The 5,464-nt window shown below is 47.5% G+C and overlaps 1 protein-coding gene across 1 annotated transcript in view; it reads right to left on the reverse strand.

Annotated features, from left to right (window-relative positions):
- Positions 1-2,438, reverse strand: part of TMEM248 (transmembrane protein 248) — a 31,098-nt gene extending 28,660 nt beyond the window's left edge. Inside the window, exon 1 of the mRNA XM_040636555.1 lies at positions 2,372-2,438. The gene's annotated coding sequence lies outside the window, so the exon portion shown is untranslated. The remainder of the gene's footprint in view (positions 1-2,371) is intronic.
- Between the last annotated feature and the right edge of the window lie 3,026 nt (positions 2,439-5,464).

Raw genomic sequence — 5,464 nt, forward strand, 5'->3', positions numbered from 1 at the left:
TTTTCAGATGCTTGTCTGTAAGGAGACAGAGCAGTGGGTAAAGTCGGAAGAAGAGTCTAAAAGAAGCATTAAAAAGTTAAGAGGGTGCAGTCCTGAGCATGTTTAAAGAAAGGAAAGGTTAAAGCCAGTGAGGTTCTGAGACTAGTCACAATGTTGTGAAGCAATTACACCACATCCTATTTGAATGGCTTCAAAGGTTCTTGACAACACTGGGTAAGAGAAATAAACCACATGCCTGTGAAGTGAACTAGATGTCAGTAAAAACACTCAGGAACTGGCTGAAGAGCTTGCCATCCATCACTTGGCTGTAGCCAGAGTGGCAGAGACCATACTAGAGCTGTGTTCTCGCAAACTAAACACAGGCGCGGAAACAACTTGCAGACACCAAATTTAATTTCCTGATTGTTAATACCAGACAGAAATCACAATCAGCATCTTTTTCATTGTCCTTAAAAATAAGTTAAGCACTGCTTTGTGTCACTGGCTGCATAACAGAACAAAAGAAACCCACCAAATGAAAACAATTTTAGACCCCAGGAATCTATCAGAAGCCAGACTGGGTAGCCTATGCTTTTTTTAGAAAAGCATTTAACCGGAGCACTGGGTGGCTCAGTCAGTTAAGCGTCCGACTCTTCATTTCAGCTCAGGTCATGATCTCAGTGTCCTGGGATGGGGCCCTGAGTTGGGCTCCACGCTCATCATCGGGGAGTCTGCAGGAGGATTCTCTCTCCCTCTTCCCTCCCCTCCTCAAATAAATAAATCCTTTAAAAAAGAAAGAAAGAAAGAAAGAAAGAAAGAAAGAAAGAAAGAAAGAAAGAAAGAAAGAGAGAAAAGAAAAGCATTTAACCCTTAACCGACTTATTCTGCCAATGATTCTAGGATCCCACTGCCCAGCTACCTAGTCTGAGTGCTATTCCACTAACTGGCCCTAGCTTTCTCATTTCCCAGTTAATTCTGACCGACCCATATCCTTCAGACCCTCTGAGGTCCACCTCAAAACCCACTTCCTTTATGAAGCTTAACAATAACAAAACCCCTAGTAGTTGTTATCTCCATATGGCAATTGCATCCCACCACTTTTTATAGCCTATTGCTTTCTCTAAGCACTTTCCCTGCGGGCAGAAACTGTTCACACCAAGGTCTTGCCTCCCCTGCAGCAGCTGCAGTTACAGCCCAAAGAGAGGTGTGCTCCATCAGCATATGGGGATCTCAGTACGCAGACGTGGGTGGCAGCCCCGCTTCCAGTCCACCTCAATTAGACCACAGAAATTCTTCCCACACCTTTACTAGGAAATCAACACAATGCCTCCTTATCCGAGAGAGAAAACATGGAGTCATGAAGTACATCTCAGCTGCACAACAGGTCAATTTCCTTTTCTTAAACGGGGAAGCTGGAAGGTGTTCTTACCCTTCGAGCAATTTCATATACAGACAGCACACAAATGCTCAGACCCCAAGCTAACCACAGAGCTTTGGGGACAAAACAATTTATTAAATATTCGTCATCAAATTAATCAAATTCCACCACTGGAATTTTTCCTCCCACTACCTCCCACAGCGGCTCACCTTTGAGGCAGGAAAGTAGCAGTTTAGGAGGAGACGCGCTCTCTCCTGCTTTAAAGCAGGCTGCAAAAAAGCTCCCCATTCATCACTGAAGGCTGTAATCCGCTAGCTGACAACTAAACTACAGGAACGGATTCTTCAACGAAGGCCCCCTCACCAGCTGTCCCCCGGTTATGGTGTTCGCCCAATTCAAAACAGCACAACAGGCTTGGTTTTATTCCTAATGGTGCTTATCAAGAGAAACACAACTACGTGCCTCTAGATTACCCCGAAGCCACTCCTTAATTGACTAAAATATGAGTGAAGATAATAATCCGCCCCATCTCTGGGTATTTACCAAGCTTGAAACATCAAATACCACTATTTAAAGTTTCTGCACATTCGCGAATCTCTCTCGCCCATCTTCTTACTGAGATGTGTATAATTTGCAAATGGAGAAGTAACGCAAACACGACCCAAAGTCAAAAATGGCAAACTACCAAAATGTTCCGCGAGCCAAATCCGAATTATCCAGGCCTCAGGTCCATACGTGGGAAGTCCTACCATCTCGAGGGCGGCAGAGCACCCTTGCTCCGGACCTGCGGGTGGACCAACTCCGGTGGCGGGTGACCAGGCCCAGGCCGGCGGCGCAGGACAGCCCTGGGCTAAAGCGGAGCGACCCCCACCGACAACTGGGGCGGGGGCTGCAGCCCCGAGAGGCAGGGAAGACACCTGGCTAGCAGGACCGCTCCGAACCAGCGCGGCACCCTCCCGGCCCCGCGCTCAGCCCCGGCCGAGCCCCGACCCCGGCCCGCCAGCCCCGGCTTACCCCGCCCCGGTGGGCAGCGGCGCGCCCCGGGCCCAGCCGGGCCAGCTGGTCGGCGGACGCCCGCGGCCGCTCAGAGCTCACTCGCGGCGGCGCGCGGCGGGCCCGGGGCCGCTCGGCACCATCCTCCCCGCCGCGCCGGGGGCGGCGTCGGGCTCTGCGGGGCCCAGGCGAGAACCAGAGGCCAGTCCGGCTCACGCCGCGGGGACACAGACTCCTCTCGGGGTCCGGTAGCCGTGGTTTCCGGGTAGAAAAAACGCCACCGCCAACGCTGCCGTGACCTCCGACACCTGGCGTCCGACGGCGGCGCGGCCGGGACAAGATTCTTCAGTCGCGAACGGCAGAGACCACGCCCCCTGGTTGGATCACGTGGTGGGGGCAGGCGTGTGAGTACAAGGGCTGTGTGCGTCTAGACGTGGAGTGCGTGCAGTGCATTTCGGTGTGTGTGTGTATGAACGTGGCGTGGTAAGAATGGCATTGGGGAAAATGTGCGTGCGTGGACCTGTGTGCGTTCTGTAAAGACGGTGGGTTGTGCACGTCTGTGGATCTGTGCGCTTGTTTAGTATGGTGTGTGATGGTTGTGAGAGTAGGGTGTGTAATGCTGTGTGTCTGTGCTCGTGTATTAATCACTGCCCTTGAAAGTATAATTTAACGCAGTGACTTTGTAAAGTAATTTGGCATTATCCAGTAAACTCGAAGGTGTACGTCCTTTCTGGAGAATATATGATCCTGGAGGAACGATGGCACATCTGCACACGTAGACATAATAAAGAATGTTTATAGCACCGCTATTTGTAATCACTAAGAACGGAGGAAATAAACAAACGCCCATACGGTCAGATGTAAAAATAGACTTCAGTATATTCTTATATAATCAATTTCAACAATGAAAATTGTTGAGAACTGCTGACAACAATGGGGCTCTCCCTAAGGCTATAATACGCTGGGGAGCAAGCTACAAAATGATACGTTGCAGCATAATTCCATTATATAAAATCCCCTAAACAGAATCTAATCAACATATACATAACTGGTAGCAGTCGGAAAGAAACATGAGAAAAAGATGCACAAATCTCATGTCCCGTATTAAGAGGCTAGAATAGGGAAGGAGAACACAGGGTACTTCAAGTTACCTTGGGCAATTCACCAGTGCTCTGAACCTCATGTCCTTCATTTCTGAAGTGGGGATGATAATACCAGCTTAGTCAAGTTGGTAAAAATCCTCCGCTCTGTAAACTGGAAAGCACTATCCAAAGATAAGTTATGTGCTGTGAGAGCTAACTGTGGTTGGACCCGAGCTGTTTGTCAAAGTTCCTGCAGGATACTGGCCCCTGGTCAGGGAATGAGACCCACTGATTTAACAGTATTGTTTTGTAACCCATGGGTTCGAGGAGCTTCCGAGTAGTTTATGTCAGCTTCTCAGCATTATTTGTTGATAAAAGCCAAAGGGCTCTGCACTTGGGGCTAGTTACATAGCAAGAATATGCCTATGTGACCAGCAAAATATTAAAAAAGAAACTAGCAGAGACTCTGTTTTGGGCTCCCTGCTCCAAAGTGTTCCATGCACATGTTGCTGGTTCCTGCCCCAGGAGTGAAAGCGCGTTCTGTCTTGGTTCTGACAGAAGGAGGGTAAGAGACCCCTGTACCTGACCTTTCCAACAGACCTCTTTGCTAGGAGACAGCCTTTGGCTGTGACGCATATCTGTTACTTAAATATAACCGCTATATTTTAAATGAATGTGTTATTAAATTTTTGAACTGAGGGAAAAAAGCAAAAAAACCAAAGACATATTACTGCTATAATAAACTGTAGATTTGCTAGGATTTTCCCTTAGCCTCCTGTGAATCTTCTTTAGCCACGGAAGCCTCTTAAACCATCTTAGCAGCTGGTGTCCGATGTAGGATTTACTGAAAAAACCCTGACTCATTCTTAACTCAAAATATGGCTCGGGCATTACTAGAAAGAAAAAGGGTGGTTCTGTTAAAGGGGATCAAAATGAACAAGTTACTCTTGGTTCGAAACAGCCCAGGCTTTGAAATTAGACCCTAGCGGTAACACATTCCAGTGAAATCTGGAAATGAAAGAATGTGAACCCCAGGAGCCGGAAAAATGGACCAGAAGGGAACTGACAAACTGATGTCAGGTCGGCTAAAAATTCGGTTCTGTGGTTGCTGCTTTGAGCATCAGCAAAATGAAAGTAAGTTCAGAATCGCCTCGGGGTGAGCTCTGCCCCTTCTGGCTGGCACTGTAATATTTGATGAATCAGCTAATTCTGTGAGACGTGTGACAACAAAGAAGATAATTCTAGTGACGCAAGATGACAAGGGAGGGCAAGAAACCATGGAAAAAAGGGATTATTGAGTGAAGGAGCTGAAACATTTTCTAGATCATTACAGATTCCATCGTCCTAAGAAACCTTTGTGAAAATGACTCCTGAGAATTTTAGAACAAGGAGCAGGGTCTCTGCTTTGAACACCTCTGACTAAAGGGACTATTTGGTCCCACCAAATATTGGGTAATACCTTTGTGGGGATGGTTCAAGAGGAAGCCCCTCGACTTCTAGAATGGACTAAGAGAAGGGCAGTATCAGTGCCCCTTCCTTGTCAAAATACTGAAGCCACAAGGACAGCGCAGGTGTGGGCAATACTGAACTGCCTGCATAATGACAGAATCAGGCTGCTTGATGGGAAGCTGGTCACCCAGGGTACGATCGACACTGTAGTCCAAGGATTACCACCAGCACCGGCACCATATATGATTTTGCTATTGAGACCACAGGAGGGTGTGAAAAAGACAGTCTTGAATCCTTTACCCCGACTACCACATAGAGGATTTCAAAATTAAAAAAATCAGTGGCACAACCAGTTTGGAAAACAGCCTAGCGGTTCCTCAAAAAGTGAAACAGAGAGTGAACCCTTGACCCAGCCATTCCACACCTAGAGACCCCAGAGCATTAAAACAACACAAAAATGTGCACCAACATTTAAGAACAGCATCATAATAGCCAAAAAAAAGTGGAAACAGCCAACATGCTCCTCAACTGAGGAATGGGCAGGCAAAATGTGGGACATCCGTACAATGGAACATTATCCACC

This window comes from Ursus maritimus, unplaced genomic scaffold, assembly GCF_017311325.1.
Source record: "Ursus maritimus isolate PB19 unplaced genomic scaffold, ASM1731132v1 scaffold_2, whole genome shotgun sequence".
Lineage (NCBI taxonomy): Eukaryota > Metazoa > Chordata > Mammalia > Carnivora > Ursidae > Ursus > Ursus maritimus.